Source organism: Pristiophorus japonicus, unplaced genomic scaffold (genome assembly GCF_044704955.1).
Source record: "Pristiophorus japonicus isolate sPriJap1 unplaced genomic scaffold, sPriJap1.hap1 HAP1_SCAFFOLD_455, whole genome shotgun sequence".
In the NCBI taxonomy this organism is placed as follows: Eukaryota; Metazoa; Chordata; class Chondrichthyes; family Pristiophoridae; genus Pristiophorus; species Pristiophorus japonicus.
Window position 1 is genome coordinate 442,549 of NW_027254358.1, and position 11,624 is coordinate 454,172.

Here is an 11,624-nt window from a genome sequence, read left to right on the forward strand (position 1 = left end):
ATTCCCTTATTGGTTAAAAATCTATCTATCTGTGACTTGAATACATTCAATGAGCTAGCCTCAACTGCTGTAGGTGTGGACAGTATTTCAAGTGTGGACAGTACAATAAGTGTGGACAGTACGTTCGATGTGGACAGTACTGTAAGTGTGGACAGCATGGACAGTACTGTAGGTGTGGACATTACTGTAAGTGTGGACAGTCCTGTAGGTGTGAACAGTCCTGTAAGTCTGGACCGTACTATAAGTGTTGACAGTACATTAAGTGTGGACAGTACTGTGGGTGTGGACAGTACTCTAGGTGTGGACAGTATTGTAAGTGTGGACAGTACTGTAAGTGGGGACCATACTGTAGGTGTGGATAGTACAGTAAGTGTAGACAGTACTCTGGGTGTGGACAGTATTGTAAGTGTGGACAGTACAGTAAGTGTGGACAGTACTGTAGGTGTGGACTGTATTGTAAGTGTGGACAGTGCTGTAAGTGTGAACAGTGCTGTAAGTGTGGATATTACTGCAGGTGTGGACAGTACAGGAAGTGTGGACAGTATTGTAGCTGTAAACAGTACTGTAAGTGTGGACAGTCCAGTTAGTGTCTTCAGTAGAGTAGGTGTGATTCGTATGTTAGGTGTGGACAGTGCTGTAAGTGTGGACAGTTCAGTAAGTGTGGACAGTACTGTAGGTATGGACAGTACTGTAAGTGTGGACATTACAGTAAGTGTGGTTGGCCCTGTAGGTGTGGATAGTCCTGAAAGTGTGGACCGTACTATAAGTGTGGACAGTACGTTAGGTGTGGACAGTACAGTAAGTATGGACAGTGCTATAAGTGTGGACAGTGTGGACTGTTTTGTAGGTGTGGACAGTACTGTAAGTGTGGACAGAATTGTAAGTGTGGACAGTACTCTAGGTGTGGACAGTACTGTAGGTCTGGACAGTACTGCGAGTGTGGACAGTACTCTAGTTTTGGACATTACTGTAGGTTTGGAATGTAGTGTAAGTGTGGACAGTACTCTCTGAGTGGACGGTAGTGTAGTTGTTGACAGAACAGTAAGTCTGGACAGCACTGTAAGTGTGGACAGTACTGTAAGTGTGGACAGTACTCTCTGAGTGGACAGTACTGTAGTTGTGGACAGAACAGTAAGTGTGGACAGCACTGTAAGTGTGGACAGTACTGTAAGTGTGGACAATACACTCGCTGTGAACAGTACATTAAATGTGGTCAGTACTCTAGTTGTGGACAGTACTGTAAGTGTGGACAGTACTGTAAATGTGGACAGTACTCTCGGTGTGGATAGTACGTTAGGTGTGGACAGTACAGTCAGTGTGGATGGTACTGTAAGTGGGAGCAATACTGTAAGTGTGTTCACTACTGTAGGTGAGCATAGTACTGTAGGTGTGGACAGTTCTGTAGGTGTGGACAGTACTGTAAGTGTGGACAGTTCTGTAGGTGTGGACAGTACTGTAGGTGTGGACAGTACTGTAGGTGTGGATGGTACTGTAAGTGTGGATAGTTCTGTAAGTGCGCACATCACAGTCAGTGTGGACAGTCTGATAAGTGTGTACAGTAGTGTAAGTGTGGACGGTATTGTAAGTGTGGACAATACTGCAAGTGTGCACATCACAGTCAGTGTGGACAGTCCTATAAGTGTGGACAGTACTGTAAGTTGGACAGTACACTAGGTGTGAACAGTACTGTAAATGTGGATCGTACTCTAGTTGTGCATGTTACTGTAAGTGTGGTCAGTACTGTAGATGTGGACAGTACTGTAAGAGTGCACAGTAAACTAGGCGTGAACAGTACTGTAAATGTGGATATTACTTCAGTTGTGGACAGTACTGTATGTGTGGACATTACTGTAAGTGTGGACAGTACTGTAGTTGTGGACAGTACAGTAAGTGTGGTCTGTACTGTAGGTGTGGACAGTACTGTAAGAGTACACAGTACACTGGGTGTGAACAGTACTCTAAATGTCGATAGTACTCTAGTTGTGGACAGTACTGTATTTGTGGACAGTACTGTAGGTGTGCACAGTGCTGTAAGTGTGGACAGTACATTAGGTGTGGACAGTACTGTAAGTGTGGACAGTATTGTAAGTGTGGACAATACAGTAAGAGTGGGGACAATACTGCAAGTGTGGACCGTACGTTAGGTGTGGACAGTACTGTAAGTGTGGACAGTACTGTAGGTGTGGACTGTACTGCAAGTGTGGACCGTACGTTAGGTGTGGACAGAACCGTAGGTGTGGACAGCACTGTAGGTGTGGACAATGCTGCAAGTGTGGACAGTACAGTAAGTGTGGACAGTCCTGTAGATGTGAACAGTACTGTAGGTGTGGACAGTACTGTAATTGTGGACAGCGTGGAAGGTACCGTAGATGTGGACAGTACTGTAAGTCTGGATGGTACTGTAAGTGTGGACAGCACATTAAGTGTGGACAGGACTGTATGTGTGGACAGTATTCTAAGTGTGGACAGTACTGTATGTGTGGACAGTATTCTAAGTGTGGACAGTACTGTAGGTGTGGAGAGTATTGGAAGAGTCGACAGTGCTACAAGTGTGTACAGTACATTAGGTGTGGACAGTACTGTAAGTGTGGACAGTCCTGTAGGTGTGGACAGAACTGTAAGTGTGGACAGTATTAGAAACATAGAATCATAGAAAATAGGTGCAGGAGTAGGCCATTCGGCCCTTCGAGCCTGCGCCACCATTCAATGTGTTCATGGCTGAACATGCAACTTCAGTACCCCATTCCTGCTTTCTCGCCATACCCCTTGATCCCCCTAGTAGTAAGGACTACATGTAACTCCTTTTTGAATATATTCAGTGAATTGGCCTCAACAACTTCATGTGGTAGAGAATTCCACAGGTTTACTACTCTCTGGGTGAAGAGGTTTCTCCTCATCTCGGTCCTAAATGGCTTACCCCTTATCCTTAGACTGTGACCCCTGGTTCTGGACTTCCCCAACAGTGGGAACATTCTTCCCGCATCTAACCTGTCTAAACCCGTCAGAATTTTAATTGTTTGTATGAGATCTCCTCTCATTCTTCTGAACTCCAATGAATACAAGCCCAGTTGATCCAGTCTTTCTGGATATGTCAGTCCTGCCATCCCGGGAATCAGTCTGGTGAACCTTTGCTGCACTCCCTCAATAGCAAGAATGTCCTTCCTCAAGTTAGGAGACCAAAACTGTACACAATACTCCAGGTGTGGCCTCACCAAGGCCCTGTACAACTGTAGTAACACCTCCCTGCCCCTGTACTCAAATCTCCTCGCTATGAAGGCCAACATGCCATTTGCTTTCTTAACCGCCTGCTGTACCTGCATGCCAACCTTCAATGACTGATGTACCATGACAGCCAGGTCTCGTTGCACCTCCCCTTTTCCTAATCTGTCACCATTCAGATAATAGTCTGTCTCTCTGTTTTTACCACCAAATTGGATAACCTCACATTTATCCACATTATACTTCATCTGCCATGCATTTGCCCACTCACCTAACCTATCCAAGTCACTCTGCAGCCTCCTAGCATCCTCCTCGCAGCTCACACTTCCACCCAACTTAGTGTCATCTGCAAATTTGGAGACACTACATTTAATCCCCTCATCTGAATCATTAATGTACAATGTAAACAGCTGAGGCCCCAGCACAGAACCTTGCGGTACCCCACTAGTCACTGCCTGCCATTCTGAAAAGTACCCATTTACTCCTACTCTTTGCTTCCTGTCTGCCAACCAGTTCTTAATCCATGTCAGCACACTACCCCCAATCTCATGTGCTTTAACTTTGCACATTAATCTCTTGTGTGGGACCTTGTCGAAAGCCTTCTGAAAGTCCAAATACACCACATCAACTGGTTCTCCCTTGTCCACTCTACTGGAATCATCCTCAAAAAATTCCAGAAGATTTGTCAAGCATGATTTCCCTTTCACAAATCCATGCTGACTTGGACCTATCATGGCACCTCTTTCCAAATGCACTGCTATGACATCCTTAATAATCAATTCCATCATTTTACCCACTACCGATGTCAGGCTGACTGGTCGATAATTCCCTGTTTTCTCTCTCTGATCCTTTTTTAAAAAGTGGGGTTACATTGGCTACTCTCCACTCCATAGGAACTGATCCAGAGTCTATGGAATGTTGGAAAATGACTGTTAATGCATCCGCTATATCCAAGGCCACCTCCTTAAGTACTCTGGGATGCAGACCATCAGGCCCTGTGGATTTATCGGCCTTCAATCCCATCAATTTCCCCAACACAATTTCCCGACTAATAAGGATTTCCCTCAGTTCCTCCTTCTTACTCGACCCTCTGACCCCTTTTATATCCGAAAGGTTGTTTGTGTCCTCCTTAGTGAATACCGAACCAAAGTACTTGTTCAATTGGTCTGCCATTTCTTTGTTCCCCATTATGACTTCCCCTGCAGGGGATCTACGTTTGTCTTTACTGACCTTTTTCTCTTTACATATCTACAGAAGCTTTTGCAGTCCGTCTTAATGTTCCCTGCAAGCTTCCTCTCGTACTCTATTTTCCCTGCCCTAATCAAACCCTTTGTCCTCCTCTGCTGAGGTCTAAATTTCTCCCAGTCCCCGGGTTCACTGCTATTTCTGGCCAATTTGTATGCCACTTCCTTGGCTTTAATACTATCCCTGATTTCCCTTGATAGCCATGGTTGAGCCACCTTCCCTTTTTTATTTTTACGCCAGACAGGGATGTACAATTGTTGTAGTTCATCCATGCGGTCTCTAAATGTCTGCCATTGCCCATCCACTGACAACCCCTCAAGTATCATTCGCCAATCTATCCTAACCAATTCATGCCTCATACCTTCAAAGTTACCCTTCTTTAAGTTCTGGACCATGGTCTCTGAATTAACTGTTTCATTCTCCATCCTAATGTAGAATTCCATCATATTATGGTCACTCTTCCCCAAGGGGCCTCGCACAACGTGATTGCTAATTAATCCTCTCTCATTACACAACACCCAGTCTAAGATGGCCTCCCCCCTAGTTGGTTCATCGACATATTAGTCTAGAAAACCATCCCTTATGCACTCCAGGAAATCCTTCTCCACCGTATTGCTTCCAGTTTGGTTAGCCCAATCTATATGCATATTAAAGTCACCCAGGATAACTGCTGCACCTTTATTGCATGCACCCCTAATTTCCTGTTTGATGCTCTCCCCAACATCACTACTACTGTTTGGAGGTCTGTGCACAACTCCCACTAACGTTTTTTGCCCTTTGGTGTTCTGCAGCTCTACCCATATAGATTCCACATCATCCAAGCTAATGTCCTTCCTAACTATTGCATTAATCTTCTCTTTAACCAGCAATGCTACCCCACCTCCTTTTCCTTTTATTCTATCCTTCCTGAATGTTGAATACCCTTGGATGTTGAGTTCCCAGCCCTGATCATCCTGGAGCCACGTCTCTGTAATCCCAATCACATCATATCTGTTCACATCTATTTGCACAGTTAATTCATCCACCTTATTACGGATACTCCTTGCATTAAGACACAAAGCCTTCACGCTTGTTTTTTTAACACCCTTTGTCCTTTTAGAATTATGATGTAGTGTGGCCTTTTTTGTTTCTTGCCTTTGTTTACTCGGCCTTCCACTATTGCTTTTTACCTTTCTACCATCTGTGCAGCCCTGTCTCGCTGCATAGGTTCCCATCCCCCTGCCATATTAGTTTAAACACTCCCGAACTGCATTAGGAAATGTTACCCCCTGGACATCAGTTCCAGTCCTGCTCAAGTGCAAACCGTACCTTTTGTACAGGTCCCACTTCTAGGTGTGCACAGTGCTGTAAGTGTGGACAGTACAGTAAGTGTGGACAGTCCTGTAGATGTGAACAGTACTGTAAGTGTGGACAGTACGATAAGTGTGGACAGTACTGCAGGTGTGGACTGTACTGTCAGTGTGGACAGTCCTGTAGGTGTGGATGGTACTGTAGGTGTGGACAGTACTGTAAGTGTGGACAGTACGTTAGGTGTGGACAGTACAGTAAGTATGGACAGTGCTATAAGTATGGACAGCGTGGACTGTACTGTAAGTGTGGACAGAATTGTAAGTGTGGACAGTACTGTAGGTGTGGACAGTACAGTAAGTGTGGACAGTAATGTAAGTGTGGACAGTACTGTAGGTGTGGACAGTACAGTAAGTGTGGACAGTACAGTAAGTGTGGACAGTACTGTAGGTGTGGACAGGCCTGTAAGCGTGGACAGTGTCGTAGCTATGGACAGTACTGTAAGTGTGGACAATATTTTAAGTGCATACAGTACTGTAAGTGTGGACAGTACTCTTGGTGTGGACAGTACAGTAACTGGACAGTCCTGTAGGTGTGGAGAGTACTGTAAGTCTGGATGGTACTGTAAGTGTGGACAGCGTGGACAGTACATTAAGTGCGGACAGTACTGTAAGTGCGGACAGTACTCTAGGTTTGGATAGGACTGTCGGTGTGGAATGTAGTGTAAGTGTGGACAGTACTGTAAGTGTGGACAATACTGTAGGTGTGGACAGTATTTCAAGTGTGGACAGCACAATAAGTGTGGACAGAACATTAGGTGTGGACAGTACTCTAACATAGGAACATAAGAATTAGGAACAGGTGCTCCGCCATTCAATAAGATCATGGCTGATCTGGCCGTGGACTCAGCTCCACTTACCCGCCCACTCCCCATAACCCTTGATTCCCTTATTGGTTAAAAATCTATCTATCTGTGACTTGAATACATTCAATGAGCTAGCCTCAACTGCTGTAGGTGTGGACAGTATTTCAAGTGTGGACAGTACAATAAGTGTGGACAGTACGTTCGATGTGGACAGTACTGTAAGTGTGGACAGCATGGACAGTACATTAAGTGTGGACAGTACTGTGGGTGTGGACAGTACTCTAGGTGTGGACAGTATTGTAAGTGTGGACAGTACTGTAAGTGGGGACCATACTGTAGGTGTGGATAGTACAGTAAGTGTAGACAGTACTCTGGGTGTGGACAGTATTGTAAGTGTGGACAGTACAGTAAGTGTGGACAGTACTGTAGGTGTGGACTGTATTGTAAGTGTGGACATGCTGTAAGTGTGAACAGTGCTGTAAGTGTGGATATTACTGCAGGTGTGGACAGTACAGGAAGTGTGGACAGTATTGTAGCTGTAAACAGTACTGTAAGTGTGGACAGTCCAGTTAGTGTCTTCAGTAGAGTAGGTGTGGTTCGTATGTTAGGTGTGGACAGTGCTGTAAGTGTGGACAGTTCAGTAAGTGTGGACAGTACTGTAGGTATGGACAGTACTGTAAGTGTGGACATTACAGTAAGTGTGGTTGGCCCTGTAGGTGTGGATAGTCCTGAAAGTGTGGACCGTACTATAAGTGTGGACAGTACGTTAGATGTGGACAGTACAGTAAGTATGGACAGTGCTATAAGTGTGGACAGCGTGGACTGTTCTGTAGGTGTGGACAGTACTGTAAGTGTGGACAGAATTGTAAGTGTGGACAGTACTCTAGGTGTGGACAGTACTGTAGGTCTGGACAGTACTGCGAGTGTGGACAGTACTCTAGTTTTAGACATTACTGTAGGTTTGGAATGTAGTGTAAGTGTGGACAGTACTCTCTGTGGACGGTAGTGTAGTTGTTGACAGAACAGTAAGTGTGGACAGCACTGTAAGTGTGGACAGTACTGTAAGTGTGGACAGTACTCTCTGAGTGGACAGTACTGTAGTTGTGGACAGAACAGTAAGTGTGGACAGCACTGTAAGTGTGGACAGTACTGTAAGTGTGGACAATACACTCGCTGTGAACAGTACATTAAATGTGGTCAGTACTCTAGTTGTGGACAGTACTGTAAGTGTGGACAGTACTGTAAATGTGGACAGTACTCTCGGTGTGGATAGTACGTTAGGTGTGGACAGTACAGTCAGTGTGGATGGTACTGTAAGTGGGAGCAATACTGTAAGTGTGTTCACTACTGTAGGTGAGCATAGTACTGTAGGTGTGGACAGTTCTGTAGGTGTGGACAGTACTGTAAGTGTGGACAGTTCTGTAGGTGTGGACAGTACTGTAGGTGTGGACAGTACTGTAGGTGTGGACGGTACTGTAAGTGTGGACAGTTCTGTAAGTGCGCACATCACAGTCAGTGTGGACAGTCTGATAAGTGTGTACAGTAGTGTAAGTGTGGACAGTATTGTAAGTGTGGACAATACTGCAAGTGTGCACATCACAGTTAGTGTGGACAGTCCTATAAGTGTGGACAGTACTGTAAGTTGGACAGTACACTAGGTGTGAACAGTACTGTAAATGTGGATCGTACTCTAGTTGTGCATGTTACTGTAAGTGTGGACAATACTGTAAGTGTGGACAGTACTGTAGGCGTGGCAGTACTGTAGTTGTGGATGGTACTGTAAGTGTGGTCAGTACTGTAGATGTGGACAGTACTGTAAGAGTGCACAGTACACTAGGTGTGAACAGTACTGTAAATGTGGATATTACTTCAGTTGTGGACAGTACTGTATGTGTGGACATTACTGTAAGTGTGGACAGTACTGTAGTTGTAGACAGTACAGTAAGTGTGGTCAGTACTGTAGGTGTGGACAGTACTGTAAGAGTGCACAGTACACTGGGTGTGAACAGTACTGTAAATGTGGATCGTACTCTAGTTGTGCATGTTACTGTAAGTGTGGACAATACTGTAAGTGTGGACAGTACTGTAGGTGTGGCAGTACTGTAGTTGTGGATGGTACTGTAAGTGTGGTCAGTACTGTAGATGTGGACAGTACTGTAAGAGTGCACAGTACACTAGGTGTGAACAGTACTGTAAATGTGGATATTACTTCAGTTGTGGACAGTACTGTGTGTGTGGACATTACTGTAAGTGTGGACAGTACTGTAGTTGTGGACAGTACAGTAAGTGTGGACAGTACTCTCTGAGTGGACAGTACTGTAGTTGTGGACAGAACAGTAAGTGTGGACAGCACTGTAAATGTGGACAGTACTGTAAGTGTGGACAATACACTCGCTGTGAACAGTACTTTAAATGTGGTCAGTACTCTAGTTGTGGACAGTACTGTAAGTGTGGACAGTACTGTAAATGTGGACAGTACTCTCGGTGTGGATAGTACGTTAGGTGTGGACAGTACTGTCAGTGTGGATGGTACTGTAAGTGGAAGCAATACTGTAAGTGTGTTCACTACTGTAGGTGAGCATAGTACTGTAGGTGTGGACAGTTCTGTAGGTGTGGACAGTACTGTAAGTGTGGACAGTTCTGTAGGTGTGGACAGTACTGTAGGTGTGGACAGTACTGTAGGTGTGGACGGTACTGTAAGTGTGGACAGTTCTGTAAGTGCGCACATCACAATCAGTGTGGACAGTCCTATAAGTGTGGACAGTACTGTAAGTGTGTACGGTATTGTAAGTGTGGACAATACTGCAAGTGTGCACATCACAGTCAGTGTGGACAGTCCTATAAGTGTGGACAGTACTGTAAGTTGGACAGTACACTAGGTGTGAACAGTACTGTAAATGTGGATCGTACTCTAGTTGTGCATGTTACTGTAAGTGTGGACAATACTGTAAGTGTGGACAGTACTGTAGGCGTGGCAGTACTGTAGTTGTGGATGGTACTGTAAGTGTGGTCAGTACTGTAGATGTGGACAGTACTGTAAGAGTGCACAGTAAACTAGGCGTGAACAGTACTGTAAATGTGGATATTACTTCAGTTGTGGACAGTACTGTATGTGTGGACATTACTGTAAGTGTGGACAGTACTGTAGTTGTGGACAGTACAGTAAGTGTGGTCAGTACTGTAGGTGTGGACAGTACTGTAAGAGCACACAGTACACTGGGTGTGAACAGTACTCTAAATGTCGATAGTACTCTAGTTGTGGACAGTACTGTATTTGTGGACAGTACTGTAGGTGTGCACAGTGCTGTAAGTGTGGACAGTACATTAGGTGTGGACAGTACTGTAAGTGTGGACAGTATTGTAAGTGTGGACAATACAGTAAGAGTGGGGACAATACTGCAAGTGTGGACCGTACGTTAGGTGTGGACAGTACTGTAAGTGTGGACAGTACTGTAGGTGTGGACTGTACTGCAAGTGTGGACCGTACGTTAGGTGTGGACAGAACCGTAGGTGTGGACAGCACTGTAGGTGTGGACAATGCTGCAAGTGTGGACAGTACAGTAAGTGTGGACAGTCCTGTAGATGTGAACAGTACTGTAGGTGTGGACAGTACTGTAATTGTGGACAGCGTGGAAGGTACCGTAGATGTGGACAGTACTGTAAGTCTGGATGGTACTGTAAGTGTGGACAGCACATTAAGTGTGGACAGGACTGTATGTGTGGACAGTATTCTAAGTGTGGACAGTACTGTAGGTGTGGAGAGTATTGGAAGAGTCGACAGTGCTACAAGTGTGTACAGTACATTAGGTGTGGACAGTACTGTAAGTGTGGACAGTCCTGTAGGTGTGGACAGAACTGTAAGTGTGGACAGTATTAGAAACATAGAATCATAGAAAATAGGTGCAGGAGTAGGCCATTCGGCCCTTCGAGCCTGCACCTCCATTCAATGAGTTCATGGCTGAACATGCAACTTCAGTACCCCATTCCTGCTTTCTCGCCATACCCCTTGATCCCCCTAGTAGTAAGGACTACATGTAACTCCTTTTTGAATATATTCAGTGAATTGGCCTCAACAACTTCATGTGGTAGAGAATTCCACAGGTTTACTACTCTCTGGGTGAAGAGGTTTCTCCTCATCTCGGTCCTAAATGGCTTACCCCTTATCCTTAGACTGTGACCCCTGGTTCTGGACTTCCCCAACAGTGGGAACATTCTTCCCGCATCTAACCTGTCTAAACCCGTCAGAATTTTAATTGTTTGTATGAGATCTCCTCTCATTCTTCTGAACTCCAATGAATACAAGCCCAGTTGATCCAGTCTTTCTGGATATGTCAGTCCTGCCATCCCGGGAATCAGTCTGGTGAACCTTTGCTGCACTCCCTCAATAGCAAGAATGTCCTTCCTCAAGTTAGGAGACCAAAACTGTACACAATACTCCGGGTGTGGCCTCACCAAGGCCCTGTACAACTGTAGTAACACCTCCCTGCCCCTGTACTCAAATCTCCTCGCTATGAAGGCCAACATGCCATTTGTTTTCTTAACCGCCTGCTGTACCTGCATGCCAACCTTCAATGACTGATGTACCATGACAGCCAGGTCTCGTTGCACCTCCCCTTTTCCTAATCTGTCACCATTCAGATAATAGTCTGTCTCTCTGTTTTTACCACCAAATTGGATAACCTCACATTTATCCACATTATACTTCATCTGCCATGCATTTGCCCACTCACCTAACCTATCCAAGTCACTCTGCAGCCTCCTAGCATCCTCCTCGCAGCTCACACTTCCACCCAACTTAGTGTCATCTGCAAATTTGGAGACACTACATTTAATCCCCTCATCTGAATCATTAATGTACAATGTAAACAGCTGAGGCCCCAGCACAGAACCTTGCGGTACCCCACTAGTCACTGCCTGCCATTCTGAAAAGTACCCATTTACTCCTACTCTTTGCTTCCTGTCTGCCAACCAGTTCTTAATCCATGTCAGCACACTACCCCCAATCCCA